Below are 20,600 nucleotides of genomic sequence, written 5' to 3' on the forward strand. Positions count from 1 at the left end.
CATCACTTATCTCCTTTTTCTCAGAAATGATGCCAGAGTCAGACAGAACTCGCTTAGGCAGGAAAGGAGAGGAATTCCCACGCTTCAGTGCATTACCTGTTTTCCAAATTTAGAAGGATCACCAGCAGAGTCTGAGATAAAAAGTAGCTTGATTTAAGTTTCTTAGTCGAGATAGTACATTGGTTTCTCAGTTGTCTGAAAAACTGCCAATCAGTTACCAAGTCAGTTTTCCTACGTTTTGGCCCAGGTCTGGTTTCTCATCAGAATGACTTCTGATAGTTCTGTAGAGAACCAAGGATGTTCTATCTATCTTTAATCCTACTAGTCTTACAGTATGTGGTCTGTTCTATCTATCTTTAATCCTACTAGTCTTATAGTATGTGGTCTGTTCTTCTGAGGTGTGTATACAGTGCCTTCGGAAAGTATTCAGACCCCTTGACTATTTCCACATTTTGTTATGTTACAGCCTTATTCTAAAATTGATTAAATAAAAAATGTTCCTCATCAATCTACACACAATACCCCATAATGACAAAGCGGAAACAGTTTTTTTTAGAGATTTTTCTTATTAATAAAAAAAACTGAAATTCCTTATTTACATAAGTATTCAGATCCTTTGCTATGAGACTCCAGATTGAACTCAGTTGCATCCTGTTTCCGTTGATCATCCTTGAGATGTTTCTACAACTTGATTGGAGTCCACCTGTGTTAAATTAAATATTGGACATGATTTGGAAAGGCACACACCTGTCTACGTAAGGTCCAACAGTTGACAGTGCATGTCAGAGAAAAAACCAAGCCATGAGGTCAAAGGAATTGTCCGTAGAGCTCAGAGACAGGATTGTGTCGATGCACAGATCTGGGGAATGGTACCAAAACATTTCTGCAGCATTGAAGGTCCCCAAGAACACAGTGGCCTCCATCATTCTGAAATGGAAGAAGTTTGGAACCACCAAGACTCTTCCTAGAGCTGGCCGCCTGGCCAAACTGAGCAATCAGGGGAGAAGGGCCTTGGTCAGGGAGGTGACCAAGAACCTGATGGTCACTCTGACAGAGCTCCAGAGTTCCTCTGTGGAGATGGGAGAACCATCCAGAAGGACAACTATCTCTGCAGCACTCCACCAATCAGGCCGTTATGGTAGAGTGGCCAGACGGAAGCCACTCCTCAGTAAAAGGCACATGACAGCCCGCTTGGAGTTTACCAAAAGGCACCTAAAGGACTCTCAAACCATGAGAAACAAGATTCTTTGGTCTGATGAAACCAAGATTGAACTCTTTAGCCTGAATGCCAAGCGGTACGTCTAGAGGAAACCTGGCACCATCTCTATGGTGAAGCATGGTGGTGGCAGAATCATGCTGTGGGGATGTTTTTCAGCGGCAGGGACTGGGAGACTAGTCAGGATCGAGGGAAAGATGAACGGAGCAAAGTACATAGAGATCCTTGATGAAAACCTGTTCCAGAGCGCTCAGGACCTCAGACTGGGGTGAAGGTTGACCTTCCAACAGGACAATGACCCTAAGCACACAGCCAAGATAACGCAGGAGTGGCTTCGGGACAAGTCTCTGAATGTCCTTGAGTGGCCCAGCCAGAGCCCAGACTTGAACTCGATCGAACATCTCTGGAGAGACCTGAAAATAACTGTGCAGCGACGCTCCCCATCCAACCTGACAGAGCTTGAGAGGATCTGCAGAGAAGAATGTGAGAAACTCCCCAAATACAGGTGTGCCAAGCTTGTAGCGTCATACCCAAGAAGACTTGAGGCTGTAATCGCTGCCAAAGGTGCTTCAACAAAGTACTGAGTAAAGGGTCTGAATACTTATGTAAATGTGATATTTCAGTTTTGTATATTTAATACATTTGCAAACATTTCTAAAAACCTATTTTTGCTTTGTCATTATGAGGTATTGTGTGTAGATTGATGAGAAAAAAAAATATATTTAGTACATTTTAGAATAAGGCTGTAACGTAACAAAATGTGGAAAAAGTCAAGGGGTCTGAAGAATACATTGTAGGTTCAGAATGTGTGCATTTTGACTATGTTAAACTGTTTTCCTATTCTACTCTATTCTACTCTATTCTGTTCGATAATTTTCTGTTGTTAATCCTATATATTTACAGCAGGTTTACTGTAGGATCTACCTATCGCTGATAAACTGATTATAAAACAGGTCACCTATGTCTGTTAGATGCTCTGCTCCTCCAATGCCCACACACAGACACACCGCGGGGAGCTGCCCTCTTTCATCCCCCACAGACACAACGCGGGGAGCTGCCCTCCTTCATCCCCCACAGACACACCGCGGGGAGCTGACCCCCTCCTTCATCCCCCACAGACACACCGCGGGGAGCTGTCACCCTCCTTCATCCCCCATGCAGGAAACTCTTCCTGACTGACGTCCCGCTCCTCCAATGGGATCCGCTGTAGAACCGCAGGCACCGTTTCACAGCTCCACTTGTCCCGGAGTAGACTATCTGCAGTTCGGAAAGTAAAACTCGACAAAAGTCGAAGCCATGGACCGCGAACACCCGAAAATGCCCTTTTAACTTTTGAAGATATTGAAGGTAAGTTGAATTATTTTAGAACTATGTACGCGAAAGTGAAACGTTTAGACACAGACTAAGAATTCGGATGACTCAGTTGAGTGTAGCCATGGAAAAGTTTTCGTTCTGTAGCCTATCTTGGACGCAATATAGCGTCAGTATTTTCCACTACAGCTAATGCAGGAAATTCATCTGTGAATGTTGGGATATGTCTGTTGATTTAATTTGATTGATTGCGAGAATAAATCATGTTTCAAGCTCCCGCTGATCCTCTGGTAATGATGTTTCAGTCATGTTCAAATGGCTGAAATAAATATCTAACAGCTAGTATTGCTGCATTTAAACTCAACTAAAGTTGTAAGGAAAACATTTGATTGCAAATACATTGTTGTTGTTTTTGTTTATCATATTGGAACACTTTATAAGAACTTTCATCAAGCCAAAGTGTTTATAGATTCATTTAAATTATTTAAAAACGTATATGTTAGATACATATTTTACGTTAACCAATAATATAAATAAATGCCTATGAATGCTTATAAGTATTTATAAATGTTGAAAAAAGTTGCCTGTTATAAAAAATGCGCTACATCCAAAGAAGTGTTGCAACTTTACCTTTTGCACTTGAAAACAGGTCAGCCATGCAGCTATTTAGTTTGTTGATCTGTGGTCCTAATGTTGGCCATTTGAATGGTAGCTGTGTTTCTCTGCAGCCCACCCTCTACTCCTCTTCACAGCATATCTTTGTCTATTCCTTTGTTTAGTCATAACTTCATCCAAAACATTGTCTCTTAATATCATATTGATACACAACAATCACACAACCACACAGAGGGAAAGAGATAACCTCAGTGCCTGTGTGGGTAACCAGTGTGGTCCTACTTGGGATTGAGATCTACTGTTGTACCACCATCATGGGTATTATGCTAGAGTTGTATCATGTTGGAGTTGTATCATGTTGGAGTTGTATCATGTTGGAGTTGTATCATGTTGGAGTTGTATCATGTTGGAGTTGTATCATGTTGGAGTTGTATCATGATGGAGTTGTATCATGATGGAGTTGTATCATGATGGAGTTGTATCATGTTGGAGTTGTATCATGTTGGAGTTGTATCATGTTGGAGTTGTATCATGATGGAGTTGTATCATGTTGGAGTTGTATCATGATGGAGTTGTATCATGTTGGAGTTGTATCATGTTGGAGTTGTATCATGTTGGAGTTGTATCATGATGGAGTTGTATCATGTTGGAGTTGTATCATGTTGGAGTTGTATCATGTTGGAGTTGTATCATGATGGAGTTGTATCATGATGGAGTTGTATCATGATGGAGTTATATCATGTTGGAGTTGTATCATAATAATAATAATATGCCATTTAGCAGACGCTTTTATCCAAAGCGACTTACAGTCATGCGTGCATACATTTTTTTTTTGTGTATGGGTGGTCCCGGGGATCGAACCCACTACCTTGGCGTTACAAGCGCCGTGCTCTACCAGCTGAGCTACAGAGGACCACATCATGTTGGAGTTGTATCATGTTGGAGTTGTATTATTGCCTGTTCTCTGTACAGGCATTCAGATAAACTAGAGCAAAAGCCAACCTCAAATCAACCTTAATCAAACACAGTTCAAATACGCTGAGATTGCATTTGTCTGTCTATTTCAAATAGTTGAGATTTGGATCTGCTTCCTATATTACTATGATATAGACAGGGATCAACATAGAACATGCTATATATCTAGGTATCTGGTTCTTGTTCGCTAAGCATTATACTAAAGTAGAGAATCGCCTGTGGTGAGTGTAATCATGCACTACCTTTGCTGTGTGGATTGTTATTGTAGATTCTGTCAAAATACACTAGCTGGTATGAAGTCTAACATCACTGTGGGAAACTAATATAGTGTTTGAACCGTCTGTGAGTAAAATAGAAAACTAAATGATATACAGTAAAGAGGAGGACGGCTCGGTCATTCCTTCAGTCTGCAGAAGAGGAGGCCTCACTCTAAATAAAGGAGCTGGAATGGAATGCTGACACTAACACATGGCTTCATCCCAAATGGCACCCTGTTCCCTATAGTAGCATATGGCCATGGTCACAAGTAGTGCACTATATAGGGGATAGGGTGCCATTCTCTGGTCTAAAGCAGAACTGGAGATCTTCAGAACACTAACACAGGATCAGTGGCCTTCAGAACACTAACACAGAACCAGTGGCCTTCAGAACACTAACACAGGATCAGTGGCCTTCAGAACACTAAACCAGTGGCCCTCAGAACACTAACACAGGATCAGTGGCCTTCAGAACACTAAACCAGTGGCCTTCAGAACACTAAACCAGTGACCTTCAGAACACTAAACCAGTGGCCTTCAGAACACTAAACCAGTGGCCTTCAGAACACTAACACAGAACCAGTGGCCTTCAGAACACTAACACAGAACCAGTGGCCTTCAGAACACTAACACAGAACCAGTGGCCTTCAGAACACTAACACAGAACCAGTGGCCTTCAGAACACTAACACAGAACTGGAGACCTTCAGAACACTAACACAGAACTGGAGACCTTCAGAACCCTAACACAGAACCAGTGGCCTTCAGAACACTAAACCAGTGGCCTTCAGAACACTAACACAGAACCAGTGGCCTTCAGAACACTAACACAGAACTGGAGACCTTCAGAACACTAACACTAAACCAGTGGCCTTCAGAACACTAACACAGAACTGGAGACCTTCAGAACACTAACACAGAACTGGAGACCTTCAGAACCCTAACACAGAACCAGTGGCCTTCAGAACACTAAACCAGAACTGGAGACCTTCAGAACACTAACACAGAACCAGTGGCCTTCAGAACCCTAACACAGAACCAGTGGCCTTCAGAACACTAACACAGAACCAGTGGCCTTCAGAACACTAACACAGAACCAGTGGCCTTCAGAACACTAACACAGAACCAGTGGCATTCAGAACACTAACACAGAACTGGAGACCTTCAGAAAACTAACACAGAACCAGTGGCCTTCAGAACACTAACACAGAACCAGTGGCCTTCAGAACACTAACACAGAACCAGTGGCCTTCAGAACACTAACACAGAACTGGAGACCTTCAGAACACTAACACAGAACTGGAGACCTTCACAACACTAACACAGAACCAGTGGCCTTCAGAACACTAACACAGAACTGGAGACCTTCAGAACCCTAACACAGAACCAGTGGCCTTCAGAACACTAACACAGAACCAGTGGCCTTCAGAACACTAACACAGAACTGGAGACCTTCAGAACACTAACACATAACTGGAGACCTTCAGAACACTAACACAGAACTGGAGACCTTCAGAACACTAACACAGAACTGGAGACCTTCAGAACCCTAACACAGAACCAGTGGCCTTCAGAACACTAACACAGAACTGTAGACCTTCAGAACAGTATCACTGGACCAGAGACAATACTTACCCAGGACTGTAGACCTTCATAACCCTAACACTGGACTGGAGACCTTCAGAACCCTAACACAGAACCAGTGGCCTTCAGAACACTAACACAGAACCAGTGGCCTTCAGAACACTAACACAGAACTGGAGACCTTCAGAACACTAACACAGAACCAGTGGCCTTCAGAACACTAACACAGAACCAGTGGCCTTCAGAACACTAACACATAACTGGAGACCTTCAGAACACTAACACAGAACTGGAGACCTTCAGAACCCTAACACAGAACCAGTGGCCTTCAGAACACTAACACAGAACCAGTGGCCTTCAGAACACTAACACAGAACTGGAGACCTTCAGAACCCTAACACAGAACCAGTGGCCTTCAGAACACTAACACAGAACCAGTGGCCTTCAGAACACTAACACAGAACTGGAGACCTTCAGAACACTAACACAGAACTGGAGACCTTCAGAACACTAACACAGAACCAGTGGCCTTCAGAACACTAACACAGAACTGGAGACCTTCAGAACACTAACACAGAACTGGAGACCTTCAGAACACTAACACAGAACCAGTGGCCTTCAGAACACTAACACAGAACCAGTGGCCTTCAGAACCCTAACACAGAACCAGTGGCCTTCAGAACACTAACACAGAACCAGTGGCCTTCAGAACACTAACACAGAACCAGTGGCCTTCAGAACACTAACACAGAACCAGTGGCCTTCAGAACACTAACACAGAACCAGTGGCCTTCAGAACACTAACACAGAACTGGAGACCTTCAGAACACTAACACAGAACCAGTGGCCTTCAGAACACTAACACATAACTGGAGACCTTCAGAACACTAACACAGAACTGGAGACCTTCAGAACACTAACACATAACTGGAGACCTTCAGAACACTAACACAGAACTGGAGACCTTCAGAACCCTAACACAGAACCAGTGGCCTTCAGAACACTAACACAGAACTGGAGACCTTCAGAACACTAACACAGAACTGGAGACCTTCAGAACACTAACACATAACTGGAGACCTTCAGAACACTAACACAGAACTGGAGACCTTCAGAACCCTAACACAGAACCAGTGGCCTTCAGAACACTAACACAGGACTGGAGACCTTCAGAACAGTATCACTGGACCAGAGACAATACTTACCCAGGACTGTAGACCTTCATAACCCTAACACTGGACTGGAGACCTTCAGAACAACACTAACACAGGACTGGAGACCTTCAGAACAACACTAACACAGGACTGGAGACCTTCAGAACAACACTAACACAGGACTGGAGACCTTCAGAACAACACTAACACAGGACTGGAGACCTTCAGAACAACATGGCTTTGTTTCTCTCCTGTCCTCTCCTCTCCTGTCCTCTCCTCTCCTCTCCTCTCCTCTCCTCTCCTCTCCTCTCCTCTCTCTCCTCTCCTCTCCTCTCCCTCTCCTCTCCTCTCCTCTCCTCTCCTCTCCTCTCCTCTCCTCTCCCTCTCCTCTCCTCTCCTCTCCTCTCCTCTCCTCTCCTCTCCTCTCCCCTCCTCTCTTCTCCTCTCCTCTCCTCTCCTCTCCTCTCCTCTCCTCTCCTCTCCTCTCCTCTCCTCTCCTCTCCTCCCTCTCTCCTCTCCTCTCCTCCCTCTCTCCTCTCCTCTCCTCTCCTCTCCTCTCCTCTCCTCTCCTCTCCTCTCCTCTCCTCTCCTGTCCTCTCCTCTCCCTCCCTGCCTTCTATACTTTTAGTTGACTCTCATCTCCTGCCAACTCTTAACTCCCCATGATCTGTACACACTCATTTCTCTGCACTTTGAGGCTTTGTAAAAGAGATGTTTGCTCTGAGAGGGACAGAGAGAGAGAGGCAGAGAGAAATAGAGGGAGAGGCAGAGAGGAGTGTGAGAGGCAGAGAGAGGAGAGGCAGAGAGGAGTGTGAGAGGCAGAGAGAGAGGCAGAGAGAGGGGGGAGAGTGAGGCCTGGCCGTGCTCAGAGAGAGAGAAAGACGAGTGTCTGGTTTCAATGATGGCCTCTTTTGGCACAAAGGAACTATGTCACTGCCTACATCACTACTCCGGGGTTGGTCCTCTTCAGACAACTCTCCCAACACATCACGAGACAGACATGTCATAACGTCACCATTCAAAACCAAAGTTTGAAGGCAAAACCTTTGCATTGATTTTAGTAAAGATAGTTGTTGCAAATTAGCCACTTCCGAAATCCTTTCTAATGCAGCTTTTTTGAAAGATATGATGTAGTAGAACTACATAAGTGTTGCTCTCCACTTTCTGGAGGACCGAGCTTTGAAATCAGTGGAATTAGAGTATGATAGCTAAGGAGATGGAGAAAATTCTGCCGTTTGATTGGAAATAAGTATTTGACCCCTCTGCAAAACATGACATAGTACTTGGTGGCAAAACCCTTGTTGGCAATCACAGAGGTCAGACGTTTCTTGTAGTTGGCCACCAGGTTTGGACACATCTCAGGAGGGATTTTGTTCCACTCCTCTTTGCAGATCTTCTCCAAGTCATTAAGGTTTCGAGGCTGACGTTTGGCAACTCGAACCTTCAGCTCCCTCCACATATTTTCTATGGGATGGCTAGGCCACTCCAGGACCTTAATGTGCTTCTTCTTGAGCCACTCCTTTGTTGCCTTGGCCGTGTGTTTTGGGATCATTGTCATGCTGGAATACCATCCACGACCCATTTTCAATGCCCTGGCTGAGGGAAGGAGGTTCTCACCCAAGATTTGACGGTACATGGCGCCGTCCATTGTCCCTTTGATGCGGTGAAGTTGTCCTGTCCCCTTAGCAGAAAAACACCCCCAAAGCATAATGTTTCCACCTCCATGTTTGACGGTGGGGATGGTGTTCTTGGGGTCATAGGCAGCATTCCTCCTCCTCCAAACACGGCGAGTTGAGTTGATGCCAAAGAGCTCGATTTTGGTCTCATCTGACCACAACACTTTCACCCAGTTCTCCTCTGAATCATTCAGATGTTCATTGGCAAACTTCAGACGGCCCTGTATATGTGCTTTCTTGAGCAGGGGGACCTTGCAGGCGCTGCAGGATTTCAGTCCTTCACGGCGTAGTGTGTTACCAATTGTACTACTCATTTAAATGCAAATCAATTCATAACATTTTTGACATGCGTTTTTCTGGATTATTTGTTGTTATTCTGTCTCTCACTTTTCAAATAAACCTACCATTAAAATTATAGACTGATCATTTCTTTGTCAGTGGGCAAACATACAAAATCAGCAGGGGATCAAATACTTTTTTCCCTCACTGTATACAGGGGGGTACCGGTGCAGAGTCAATGTGCGGGGGCACCGGCTAGTTGAGGTAGTTGAGGTAATATGTACATTTGGGTAGAGTTAAAGTGACTATGCATAAATAATTAACAGAGTAGCAGCAGCGTAAAAATATGGGGTGGGGGGGCAGTGCAAATAGTCCGGGTAGCCATGATTAGCTGTTCAGGAGTCTTATGGCTTGGGTGTAGAAGCTGAGAAGCCTTTTGGACCTAGACTTGGCGCTCCGGTACCGCTTGCCGTGCGGTAGCAGAGAGAACAGTCTAAGACTAGGGTGGCTGTAGTCTTTGACAATTTTGAGGGCCTTCCTCTGACACCGCCTGGTATAGAGGTCCTGGATGGCAGGAAGCTTGGCCCCAGTGATGTACTGGGCCGTACGCACTACCCTCTGTAGTGACTTGCGGTCGGAGGCCGAGCAGTTGCCATACCAGGCGGTGATGCAACCTGTCAGGATGCTCTCGATGGTGCAGCTGTATAACTTTTTGAGGATTTGAGGACCCATGCCAAATCTTTTCAGTCTCCTGAGGGGGAATAGGCTTTGTCGTGCCCTCTTCACGACTGTCTTTGTGTGTTTGGACCATGATAGTTTGTTGGTGATGTGGACACCAAGGAACTTGAAGCTCTCAACCTGTTCCACTACAGCCCCGTCGATGAGAATCGGGGCGTGCTCAGTCCTCTTTTTTTTCCTGTAGTCCACAATCATCTCCTTTGTCTTTGTCACGTTGAGGGAGAGGTTGTTATCCTGGCACCACACGGCCAGGTCTCTGACCTCCTCCCTATAGGCTGTCTCATTGTTGTCGGTGATCAGACCTACCACTGTTGTGTCGTCGGCAAATTTAATGATGGTGTTGGAGTCGTGCCTGGCCATGCAGTCATGGGTGAACAGGGAGTACAGGAGGGGACTGAGCACGCACCCCTGAGGGGCCCCAGTGTTGAGGATGAGCGTGGCAGATGTGTTGTTACCTACCCTTACCACCTGGGGGTGGCCCGTCAGGAAGTCCAGGATCCAGTTGCAGAGGGAGGTGTTTAGTCCCAGGATCCTTAGCTTAGTGATGAGCTTTGAGGGCACTATGGTGTTGAACGCTGAGCTGTAGTCAATGAATAGCATTCATATGTTGGTAACCCATTGTATAAAAGTGATAATGCCCTCGAAGCTGGTGTTTGGACTTCGTCTTGGGCCTAACAACACCCGTGCCAATATATCCTACAAATACCAGCTTCTCAGGCATTAAACTTAAATAGGATATGACTGTATGAGTCTAGCAGCAACTTCACTGCTTCTCTCTGTGAGTCACAGTTAGAGGAGACAGGCCTGGGTCAAGGGTCAAGGGTCAAGGGTCAAATGCATGTCTCTTAATGACCTACTACACACTACTACACACTACTACACACTACTACACACTACTACACACTACTATACACTACTACACACTACTACACACTACTATACACTACTACACACTACTACACACTACTATACACTACTACACACTACTATACACTACTATACACTACTACACACTACTACACACTACTACACACTACTACACACTACTATACACTACTACACACTACTACACACTACTACACACTACTACACACTACTACACACTACTATACCCTACTACATACTACTATACACTACTACACACTACTACACACTACTACACACTACTACACACTACTATACCCTACTACACACTACTATACACTACTACACACTACTACACACTACTACACACTACTATACCCTACTACATACTACTATACACTACTACACACTACTACACACTACTATACCCTACTACATACTACTACACACTACTACACACTACTATACACTACTACACACTACTATACCCTACTACACACTACTACACACTACTACACACTACTATACACTACTACACACTACTACACACTACTACACACTACTACACACTACTACACACTACTATACCCTACTACACACTACTACACACTACTACACACTACTATACACTACTACACACTACTACACACTACTACACACTACTACACACTACTACACACTACTATACCCTACTACATACTACTATACACTACTACACACTACTACACACTACTATACCCTACTACACACTACTATACACTACTACACACTACTACACACTACTATACACTACTACACACTACTATACACTACTACACACTACTATACACTACTACACACTACTACACACTACTACACACTACTACACACTACTATACACTACTACACACTACTACACACTACTATACCCTACTAAATAAATAATAAATAAATTGGTCATTTAGCAGACGCTCTTATCCAGAGCGACTTACAGGAGCAATTAGGGTTAAGTGCCTTGCTCAAGTGCACATCGACAGATTTTTCACCTAGTCGGCTCGGGGATTAGAACACTACTACACACTACTATACACTACTATACACTACTACACACTACTATACACTACTACACACTACTGCACACTACTATACACTACTACACACTACTATACACTACTACACACTACTATACACTACTACACACTACTATACACTACTATACACTACTACACACTACTACACACTACTATACACTACTACACACTACTATACACTACTACACACTACTACACACTACTACACACTACTACACACTGCTACACACTACTACACACTACTACACACTACTATACACTACTACACACTACTACACACTACTATACACTACTATACACTACTACACACTACTACACACTACTATACACTACTACACACTACTACACACTACTACACACTACTATACACTACTACACACTACTACACACTACTACACACTACTATACACTACTACACACTACTACACACTACTACACACTACTATACCCTACTACACACTACTACACACTACTACACACTACTATACACTACTATACACTGCTACACACTACTACACACTACTACACACTACTATACACTACTATACACTACTACACACTACTACACACTACTACACACTACTACACACTACTATACACTGCTACACACTACTACACACTACTACACACTACTATACACTACTACACACTACTATACACTACTACACACTACTACACACTACTACACACTACTACACACTCCAGTTGTACTGGTAACATGGGATAGGCAGGCTGCAGATGGTGGAGTCAGGGGTCAGGGGTCAGGGGTCAGGGGTTAGGGGTTAGGGGGTTAGGGGTTAGGGGTTAGGAGTTAGGGGGTTGGGTGGGGTTAGGGGTTAGGGGTTAGGGTTAGGGGTTAGGGTTAGGGGTTAGGGGTTAGGGGTGAGGGGTGAGGGTGAGGGGTTAGGGGTTAGGGGGTTAGGGATTAGGGGTTAGGGGTCAGGGGTCAGGGGTGAGGGGTTAGGGGTGAGGGGTTAGGGGTCTGGGGTTAGGGATTAGGGGTTAGGGGTTAGGGGTCAGGGGTGAGGGGTTAGGGGTGAGGGGTTAGGGGTCAGGGGTGAGGGATTAGGGGTTAGGGGTTAGGGGTGAGGGGTTAGGGGTTAGGGGTTAGGGGTCAGGGGTTAGGGGTTAGGGGTTAGGGGGGATGTTTTGGCACCCTGGTGGTCTTCGTGGTGTGAATATTAGTGGACATTGGTACCACTGAACAGGTGCTGGTGAACAAGGTTTCCCTTGTAAAGAGGTCTTTAACCAACATGACTTCCTGGATAAATAAAGGTTAAAAATAAATAAAAATAGAACCAAAAAGTCATTTTGATATTTACTAATGTAATGATAACATACTTTATGTTTCCGTGATGTTTGTATCACGCTGAACATTTACATTTACGTCATTTAGCAGACGCTCTTATCCAGAGCGACTTACAAATTGGTGCATTCACCTTATAGCCAGTGGGATAACCACTTTACATTATGTTTATTTATTTTTTTGGGTGGGGTGGGGTAAGGGGGGGTAGAAGGATTACTTTATCCTATCCCAGGTATTCCTTAAAGAGGTGGGGTTTCAAGTGTCTCCGGAAGGTGGTTAGTGACTCCGCTGTCCTGGCGTCGTGAGGGAGCTTGTTCCACCATTGGGGTGCCAGAGCAGCGAACAGTTTTGACTGGGCTGAGCGGGAACTGTGCTTCCGCAGAGGTAGGGGGGCCAGCAGGCCAGAGGTGGATGAACGCAATGCCCTCGTTTGGGTGTAGGGACTGATCAGAGCCTGAAGGTAAGGAGTTGCCGTTCCCCTCACAGCTCCGTAGGCAAGCACCATGGTCTTGTAGCAGATGCGAGCTTCAACTGGAAGCCAGTGGAGTAGCGGGGTGACGTGAGAGAACTTGGGAAGGTTGAACACCAGACGGGCTGCGGCATTCTGGATGAGTTGTAGGGGTTTAACGGCACAGGCAACAGCGAGTTGCAGTAATCCAGACGGGAGATGACAGGTGCCGCTTCCTGTGTAAGGCAGGGTCGTACTCTCTGAATGTTGTAGAGCATGAACCTACAGGATCGGGTCACCGCCTTGATGTTAGCGGAGAACGACAGGGTGTTGTCCAGGGTCACGCCAAGGCTCTTCGCACTCTGGGAGGAAGACCCAACGGAGTTGTCAACCGTGATGGCGAGATCATGGTACGGGCAGTCCTTCCCCCGGGAGGAAGAGCAGCTCCGTCTTGCCGAGGTTCAGCTTGAGGTGGTGATCCGTCATCCACACTGATATGTCTGCCAGACATGCAGAGATGCGAACAGGCATCTGTTTATTTTTAGTGCTGTATATTTGATGACTAAGTCCTGATTGAATGTGGTCTGAAAGTGAAGGTTCTGTATTACTGCTGCTGTGACCACATGGTTCAGGATGATGCCTGTTCGCATCTCTGCACTGGCTATAGGGTGAACGCACCAATTTGTGAGTCGCTCTGGCTAAGAGCGTCTGCTAAATGACGTTAATGTGCCCTTGAGCAAGGCACTTAACCCTAATTGCTCCTGTAAGTCGCTCTGGATAAGAGCGTCTGCTAAATGACTAAAATGTAATGTAAAATGATGACATCACTATGGTACAACTCTGGAATGAGGTGCGTCCCAAATGGCACCCTATTCCATATTTAGTGCACTACTACACTACTACACTACTACACTACTACACTACTACACTACTACACTACTACACTACTACACTATATATGGAAAAGTGTTCCATTTGGGACATATCCAAAAAATGAACAGATACTTATCATCTCACTGTCTGTCTGCCAAACATTGTTTGTTTTCTTCATGGAAAATTAACTGTAAGTTGTATCTTTCAGAAAGAGAAAATGGCTTGTATCATATATCAGCTGTAGCTTTAAGTGGCTGATATAAATGCTTGGAAAGTGGCCAAGATTATTCTTTTAGAAGGTAGTTTGAGCTCTGAGCTCATGGGGACCTGTCCTGTGCAGATGGGCAGGTATTTGAACATGCATCAGATGCCCTGTACTGTGGTCAACCAAGCACACACTGTACACAGTACTGAAGCCGCTATATCATGATGAAGGCAGGATGTTTGCTTAGGGAGAGGCGTGCAGGTGTGCACTGCGGCTGTGTGTGTGTGTGTGTGTGTGTGTGTGTGTGTGTGTGTGTGCATGCATGTATGTATGTCACCCACACTTTCATCTGATAAGATGGCCAGTCCAATCTCTGGTTTGGCTCTCCTCTATCCTTCCATCTCCAGTTTCAACATGAGTTGTATCTTAATACTGTGTTTAGTTCTTTACCCATGTCTTCAAGTGTATCTCTGTCTGTTTGACAGTCCAGGCTGGTATTGCTGTTTCTAGGGAATGCCTTTCCTCTTGACCTCTCCTCCTTTGGCTGTGTGACTTCCTAGAAAACACAAGCAGCTGTATCACATCCTATTTCTTGGAGCGTAAATCGTAGTCCACAGACGCTAGGACACGATAGTCCAGCGTCCCATTGTTACGCGGCTCTGAGACCACCATCCACGGGGGATGCACAGCCCGAACGTGCACCTCCCCACAATTCCCAACTCCGGTACGCGCCCTCTATTCATTTGACTGTGTTGACAGACAGCTTGAGCTCCGTTGAGAATGGGAAAAGTATGAAAGCAACGGTCCAATATTGTAGAACACTGCTGTGCGTACGCGTACAAGTTCTGGACTCTGATAAACTATCTGACCCTTTTCCTCTTGTCCTCCCGTCCTAGAAAACACATGCTCTATCACATCCATATTAGTAGATGCACTATGCTTGCCTTGCAGTGAGGGGAGCACAATGGACTCTTCTTCTGTCATGTTCTCCATAGCAGCTCATTATACAATATGTTAAATAAAACTGTACAGTAACTGACAATAATTGATGTCACTCAAACTCCCTTCAGCTCAACTCAGAACTATTCACCTCCTCAAAGTAAATACTATGTAGAGCCACCTTCTGCAGTAATTACAGCTGCAAGTCTCTTGGGGTATGTCCCTATAAGCTTGGCACATCTAGCCACTGGGATTTTTGCCCATTTTTCAAGGCAAAACTGCTCCAGCTCCTTCAAGTTGGATGGGTTCCACTGGTGTACAGCAATCTTTAAGTCATACCACAGATTCTAAATTAGATTGAGGTCTGGGCTTTGACTAGGCCATTCCATGACATTTAAATGTTTCCCCTTAAACCACTCGAGTGTTGCTTTAGCAGTATGCTTAGGGTCATTGTCCTGCTGGAAGGTGAACCTCCGTCTCAGTCTCAAATCTCTGGAAGACTGAAACAGGTTTCCCTCAAGAATTTCCCTGTATTTAGCGCCATCCATCATTCCTTCAATTCTGACCAGTTTCACAGTCCCTGCCGATGAAAGACATCCCCACAGCATGATGTTGCCACCACCATGCTTCACTGTGGGGATGGTGTTCTCGGGGTGATGAGAGGTGTTGGGTTTGCGCCAGACATAGAATTTTCCTTGATGGCCAAAAAGCTCAATTTTAGTCTCATCTGACCAGAGTACCTTCTTCCATATGTTTGGGGAGTCTCCCACATGCCTTTTGGCGAACACCAAACGTGTTTGCTTATTTTTTTCTTCAAGCAATGGCTTTTTTTCTGGTCAGTCTTCCGTAAAGCCCAGCTGTGGAGTGTATGGCTTAAAGTGGACCTATGGACATATACTCCAATCTCCGCTGTGGAGCTTTGCAGCTCCTTCAGGGTTATCTTTGGTCTCTTTGTTGCCTCTCTGATTAATGACCTCCTTGCCTGGTCCGTGAGTTTTGGTGGGCAGCCCTCTCTTGGCAGGTTTGTTGTGGTGCCATATTCTTTCAATTTTTTAATAATGGATTTAATGGTGCTCCGTGGGATGTTCAAAGTTTCGGATATTTTTTTATAACCCAACCTTGATATGTACTTCTCCACAACTTTGTCCCTGACCTGTTTGGAGAGCTCCTTGGTCTTCATGGTGCCGCTTGCTTGGTGGTGCTCCCTGCTTAGTGGTGTTGCAGACTCTGGGGCCTTTCAGAACAGGTGTATTAATACTGAGATCATGTGACAGATCATGTGACACTTAGATTGCACACAGGTGGACTTTATTTAACTAATTATGTGACTTCTGAAGGTAATTGGTTGCTCCAGATCTTATTTAAGGGCTTCATAGCAAAGGGGGTGAATGCATATGCACGCACCACTTTTCCGTTATTTATTTTGTGTAATTTTTTGAAACAAGTCATTTTTTTTCATTCCACTTCACCAATTTTGACTATTTTGTGTTTGTCCATTACATGAAATCCAAAGAAAAATCCATTTAAATTAAAGGTTGTAATGCAACAAAATAGGAAAAACACCAAGGGGGATGAATACTTTGACAAGGCGCTGTACTTAATACCATGACTGGCTGCCTGCTGGAAACCTGTTGTATTCCACATAGTAACACAGCTGCCCTCAGCTCTGAAACTCACCATGCTTCACTGGATTTACCACATACAGTGAGGGCAAAAAAGGATTTGATCCCCTGCTGATTTTGTACGTTTGCCCACTGACAAAGACATGATCAGTCTATAATTTTAATGGTAGGTTTATTTGAACAGTGAGAAACAGAATAACAACAACAAAAAAATCCAGAAAAACGCATGTCAAAAATTTTATTCGTTGATTTGCATTTTAATGAGGGAAATTATAGACTGATCATGTCTTTGTCAGTGGGCAAACGTACAAAATCAGCAGGGGATCAAATACCTTTTTCCCTCACTGTAGTAACACTAGCCAGCTGGAACTGTTTGGAGTTGCCCTGTACACCTCTCTCTCTCTCTCTCTCTCTCTCTCTCTCTCTCTCTCTCTCTCTCTCTCTCTCTCTCTCTCTCTCTCTCTCTCTCTCTCTCTCTCTCTCTCTCTCTCTCTCTCTCTCTCTCTCTCTCTCTCTCTCTCTCTCTCTCTCTCTCTCTCTCTCTCTCTCTCTCTCTCTCTCTCTCTCTCTCTCTCTCTCCCCCTCTCCCTCTCCCCTCCCTCTCCCTCTCCCTCTCCCTCTCCCTCTCTCTCTCTCTCTCTCTCTCTCTCTCTCTCTCTCTCTCTCTCTCTCTCTCTCTCTCTCTCTCTCTCTCTCTCTCTCTCTCTCTCTCTCTCTCTCTCTCTCTCTCTCTCTCTCTCTCTCTCTCTCTCTCTCTCTCTCTCTCTCTCTCTCTCTCTCTCTCTCTCTCTCTCTCTCTCTCTCTCTCTCTCTCTCTCTCTCCCTCCCTCCCTCCCTCCCTCCCTCCCTCGCTGTGTGTGAGTCTTATCCAAAACAAAGCGAAAAAGCATTGGTTGAATCAAAGAGAACACTCAGGGAGATCTAGATGGCTGAATTCCTCCTCCTAGATCACAGAAGCAGGCGTCTGCAACGCAACGAGCAGCCGCTTTGGGAGCAGGGAGAGTCTAGGGAGAACACTGGTAATGAGGACTTGTAAGATCAAATCAAATTGTATTTGTCACCTGCGCCGAATACAACAGTTGTAGACTTAACTGTGAAATGCTTCCTTACGAGCTTATTCCAAACAATGCAGAGTTAAAAAAATAACACAAATATTTGCTAAATATAAAAGAAATAGTAACACAATGAAAACAATAGTGAGGCTATATTTAGGAGTACCAGGGGGTACCAGGTAATAACATGGCTATATATAGCAGTACCAGGGGGTACCAGGTAATAACATGGCTATAATGGAGTACCAGGGGGTACCAGGTAATAAATAATAATAATAATATGCCATTTAGCAGATGCTTTTATCCAAAGCGACTTACAGTCATGCGTGCATACATTTTTGTGTATGGGTGGTCCCGGGGATCGAACCCACTACCTTGGCGTTACAAGCGCCGTGCTCTACCAGCTGAGCTACAGAGGACCACATGGCTATATACAGGAAGTACCAGTACTGAGTCAGGGGTACCAGGTAATAACATGGCTATATACAGGGAGTACCAGTACTGAGTCAGGGGTACCAGGTAATAACATGGCTATATACAGGGAGTACCAGGTAATAACATGGCTATATACAGGGAGTACCAGTACTGAGTCAGGGGTACCAGGTAATAACATGGTTATATACAGGGAGTACCAGTACTGAGTCAATGTGCAGGGGTACCAGGTAATAACATGGCTATATACAGGGAGTACCAGTACTGAGTCAGGGGTACTAGGTAATAACATGGCTATATACAGGGAGTACCAGTACTGAGTCAGGGGTACCAGGTAATAACATGGCTATATACACGGAGTACCAGTACTGAGTCAGGGGTACCAGGTAATAACATGGCTATATACAGGGAGTACCAGTACTGAGTCAGGGGTACCAGGTAATAACATGGCTATATACACGGAGTACCAGTACTGAGTCAGGGGTACTAGGTAATAACATGGCTATATACACGGAGTACCAGTACTGAGTCAGGGGTACTAGGTAATAACATGGCTATATACAGGGAGTACCAGTACTGAGTCAGGGGTACCAGGTAATAACATGGCTATATACAGGGAGTACCAGTACTGAGTCAGGGGTACTAGGTAATAACATGGCTATATACACGGAGTACCAGTACTGAGTCAGGGGTACTAGGTAATAACATGGCTATATACAGGAGTACCAGTACTGAGTCAGGGGTACTAGGTAATAACATGGCTATATACAGGGAGTACCAGTACTGAGTCAGGGGTACCAGGTAATAACATGGCTATATACAGGGAGTACCAGTACTGAGTCAGGGGTACTAGGTAATAACATGGCTATATACAGGGAGTACCAGTACTGAGTCAGGGGTACCAGGTAGTAACATGGCTATATACAGGGAGTACCAGTACTGAGTCAGGGGTACTAGGTAATAACATGGCTATATACAGGGAGTACCAGTACTGAGTCAGGGGTACTAGGTAATAACATGGCTATATACAGGGAGTACCAGTACTGAGTCAGGGGTACCAGGTAATAACATGGCTATATACAGGGAGTACCAGTACTGAGTCAGGGGTACTAGGTAATAACATGGCTATATACAGGGAGTACCAGTACTGAGTCAGGGGTACCAGGTAATAACATGGCTATATACAGGGAGTACCAGTACTGAGTCAGGGGTACTAGGTAATAACATGGCTATATACAGGGAGTACCAGTACTGAGTCAGGGGTACCAGGTAATAACATGGCTATATACAGGGAGTACCAGTACTGAGTCAGGGGTACTAGGTAATAACATGGCTATATACAGGGAGTACCAGTACTGAGTCAGGGGTACTAGGTAATAACATGGCTATATACAGGGAGTACCAGTACTGAGTCAGGGGTACCAGGTAATAACATGGCTATATACAGGGAGTACCAGTACTGAGTCAGGGGTACTAGGTAATAACATGGCTATATACAGGAGTACCAGTACTGAGTCAGGGGTACCAGGTAATAACATGGCTATATACAGGGAGTACCAGTACTGAGTCAGGGGTACTAGGTAGTAACATGGCTATATACACGGAGTACCAGTACTGAGTCAGGGGTACCAGGTAGTAACATGGCTATATACAGGGAGTACCAGTACTGAGTCAGGGTACTAGGTAGTAACATGGCTATATACACGGAGTACCAGTACTGAGTCAGGGTACCAGGTAATAACATGGCTATATACACGGAGTACCAGTACTGAGTCAGGGGTACTAGGTAATAACATGGCTATATACAGGGAGTACCAGTACTGAGTCAGGGGTACTAGGTAGTAACATGGCTATATACAGGGAGTACCAGTACTGAGTCAGGGGTACCAGGTAGTAACATGGCTATATACAGGGAGTACCAGTACTGAGTCAGGGGTACTAGGTAATAACATGGCTATATACAGGGAGTACCAGTACTGAGTCAG

The 20,600-nt window shown here is 44.9% G+C and overlaps 1 protein-coding gene across 1 annotated transcript in view; it reads left to right on the top strand.

Annotated features, from left to right (window-relative positions):
- The first annotated feature begins 2,449 nt into the window (after window positions 1-2,449).
- LOC121573343 (interleukin-11 receptor subunit alpha-like) overlaps window positions 2,450-20,600 on the top strand; it is a 114,998-nt gene continuing 96,847 nt past the window's right edge. Inside the window, exon 1 of the mRNA XM_041885240.2 lies at window positions 2,450-2,563. The gene's annotated coding sequence lies outside the window, so the exon portion shown is untranslated. The remainder of the gene's footprint in view (window positions 2,564-20,600) is intronic.

The sequence above is a fragment of the Coregonus clupeaformis genome, chromosome 9, assembly GCF_020615455.1.
Source record: "Coregonus clupeaformis isolate EN_2021a chromosome 9, ASM2061545v1, whole genome shotgun sequence".
In the NCBI taxonomy this organism is placed as follows: domain Eukaryota; kingdom Metazoa; phylum Chordata; class Actinopteri; order Salmoniformes; family Salmonidae; genus Coregonus; species Coregonus clupeaformis.